Source organism: Anneissia japonica, unplaced genomic scaffold (assembly GCF_011630105.1).
Source record: "Anneissia japonica isolate Jap-2015-1 unplaced genomic scaffold, ASM1163010v1 scaffold288021_len37184_cov131, whole genome shotgun sequence".
Taxonomy (NCBI): domain Eukaryota; kingdom Metazoa; phylum Echinodermata; class Crinoidea; order Comatulida; family Comatulidae; genus Anneissia; species Anneissia japonica.
In genome coordinates this window covers 1-3,313 of record NW_022719270.1, presented here as the reverse complement: position 1 = coordinate 3,313, position 3,313 = coordinate 1, and positions in this window count along the sequence as shown.

Genomic DNA, 3,313 nt, shown 5'->3' with positions numbered 1-3,313 from the left:
TGATCCTGTCTCTTATACACTCTTAAGTGGATATGTTACAGCAGCTTATGATAACCATTGGTGGGTAGCGTGCATCAAGGAATATTACCCAGATAGGCATGAGGTTGATATTACATTCCTACACCCACATGGACCGTCGCCATCTTTCATATTTCCAGAACCACCAGATTCTTTAACCATTGATCATCAAGATATACTAACAGCTGTTCACCCAACTACAGTGACTGGAAGAACATAATATTATTTAATCTAAAAAAAAAGAAACAAAGGCTGCCCATGCTGCATTTACCAAAAAAATTAAGGTTTAGAACTAAGCCAAAACATCTTTTTGACATTGATTTTATTTTGACAAATGATTTGTCTTATAATTTTCATCGATGGTGTATCTGATCATGATTTATGGTATGTACTGATCAGTTTATTGAACATTAATATGCTTCTTAAAATAATGATTCCATAATACAATATAATGTAATTGAAAAATGTCCTAATTTTTTGAAATTGCATGCAGTAATATGTATAATTGCTTGCTGCTAAGGAAGTGTCCATCACTAATTTATTGAGACTTTTTATTTTACATTGTAATTCAACTTTAAAACCTAAATTCCTAAATGAAGAGTTACTTTTGGTTATACTACAGTATACACATATTAGCACACATTACTCTGTTAATGTACAAAAAGTGCTATTTCGTAAGGACATGTCATATATATATATAATTGCTCACTGTTCAGGAACTTTTGGAGCGCCCATCACCAAACTTATAGGGAAGCTTCTTTACATCATTAGGTATCTCTAACATGAATTTCAAAAAAAAAAAAAGATACATATTTTTTCTATTCAACTTTGAACTTTACAACCTGTCATAACTTTTTTATATTTGAATTGAGGACTTAGCATTTATTAATAAAGTTATAGAGCTACTCAATAGCTTTAAAATGACACTAAAATCAGCTCTGTAGGTGCCATACTTTTCGAGATATGGTCGGTTAAACACGCAAGATATCGCTAATTAGCCAAAAGTTCGTTAGCAGATATCTCGCTAATTAGGAGGCCTAGAGAAAAAAATTTTCATTTCTGATCGTTTCTCATGGGCCTCAACAACATACAAAAATTTGAACAAAATCCGAGAGATTGAGGTTTTTTTTTGGTTGATTTGACATGGAATTACCCAAATACAAAAGCTTCACAATCATCGAAAATAATTAAGTTGTCTTATGAAATACAGTATAGTTGTGTGAGACCTTTAGAAACCAGACCTTTACCATGCTCACCCCAGTTTTAAGCTCATCATCAATCGTCATGCCAAGATAACTAATTACAATTTCAATTATATCATCATGAATTTTGATTGGAATGGGTAACCTGTTTACTGATTCCCTAAAGTCAAAAATTACTTCTTTAGTTTTCTTGCCATTTACAGTTAACTGATTGGTGTCACACCATCTAACAAAACCCTCAATGGTTTCCTGATAGGGATTCTCGTTACCACCATGTACTACACCTACAATTACGGTATCATCAGCGTATTTAAACAGATACGTGTTTGGGCTACGAGATCATTAGTATATACACATATGATAATGGCGATAAGTTTAGAAAGACAGTTAATGTAGCCACCTTAACATGTTCTCACAATAAAAAAGTTATTACTCCAAGAAATTTAATATGGGTTAACCTCAAGATTGCACACACGCCGTGTGTGTTTTGTACATGAAATAGGAACTTTATTTATGACAATGACATGATTTTAAGTTTGTAAAATCAGGAATTCATAAATGAGGAGTTCTACTATAATTGCTTATTGGATGAACAATTGTGACTTATTAGGAGGTTCATTAACAATTGCGTCCTCAATCCGTGCATAAAATTTGTTTAAATTATTCGCTGTGGCTAGAGATATGGTACCGTATCTTAACTTCTGTTTGCTAAAGGTACGGTAAATTGCATTATCCAATAAATTGCTGCCACACCAGCGTGAAAACATTGTTCAGAAATTGCTCGCTGTGAGCCTGCTTTCCTGCCGAGTTGTTATACAAAGTAAGACATCAAAACTCAAGGAGTACAAAACATGTCCATAATTGAACAACTCACCAAAAATACATACAGTAAATAAAATTTTAAATGTCATGACAACAGAACAATTAATGGCAATCTTCTATCACAATCAATAAAGTAAAAAAACCAATGGAGTTGTTAACTTATTCACTCAAAGATACATTATAATATATAACACCTGGCTATAATGTATATCCAAGACTGTATACAATAACGATGTGTTAGCGTTTGTACGACAAAGGATAGTAGGCCTTTAATCACAGAGCCTACAGAGTATACAGTAGGGTCTAAGTATGTAGTGTAACTTTTGACCTGATCAGCGACATAATGTGAAAGCACACCACATCAGTGGTGGCACTTTATTGGATAATGCAATCTACCGTACCTTTAGCAAACAGAAGATTTACAACTTTTTAAACAGGTTTCACTTTTTTTCGCATGCTGGACATATTTCTGTAGAAGTTAAATCACGTTGTGGTCTGAATTTCCGATGCTACAGTAGAGCTAACTAGACATTATAAGATTACGGACGCGAACAGTAGCACTGTGTGCTCTTGCAGGTTTGTCCACGCATTTAGCGTAATTTAGAAGTAGATCTGAAATGGCTTTGTCGCAGTTGCTTATCACCAACACCAACCTGGGTGAATCTGGGGCCTTCTCTGATATATTGTCCAAAATCGACTTAGCGGAGTTATTAGCATTTGCGTCCGGAGGTATATTCACTAAAGTGTAAAGTTACGTAAAGTTACATAAAGCTTGTTGAACTCTTGTGGTAGATAAAATGGATGAAGCACGAGACACATCAGTTCAACATTCTTATCACAAATGGTAGTGCTGCTACACTAACGATTGTTCACAGAAAAACATAATCCACCACCTTTTGATTTCCCAGTATCAGACTTAGATCGATCAAGACGTACTAAGTCAAAACCATTAATGATTACAGAATTGTCATTCACGTCAGGAGTAAGCCATGTCTCAGTAAAACATAGCATACTGGCATCGCAAAACTCTGATAAGTATTTAACGCAGCCTTGAATCTCATCAAACTTGTTGGTAGCAGCAGTCAATTTCTGTTTTTTCTGAGATGATCCTTTACCTCCTCTTCGTCCGCGCCACCTAAGAGAGGGTAGGCCTACTTCATTCCTTCGGGGAACCCAATCTGTAATGTTTAGGCCGAGTACACTTTTGTCCTGGGACCTATGTCCATGGGTCGCTGCACGGACACCAAGCACAAACAAAGCATGACCGTCGA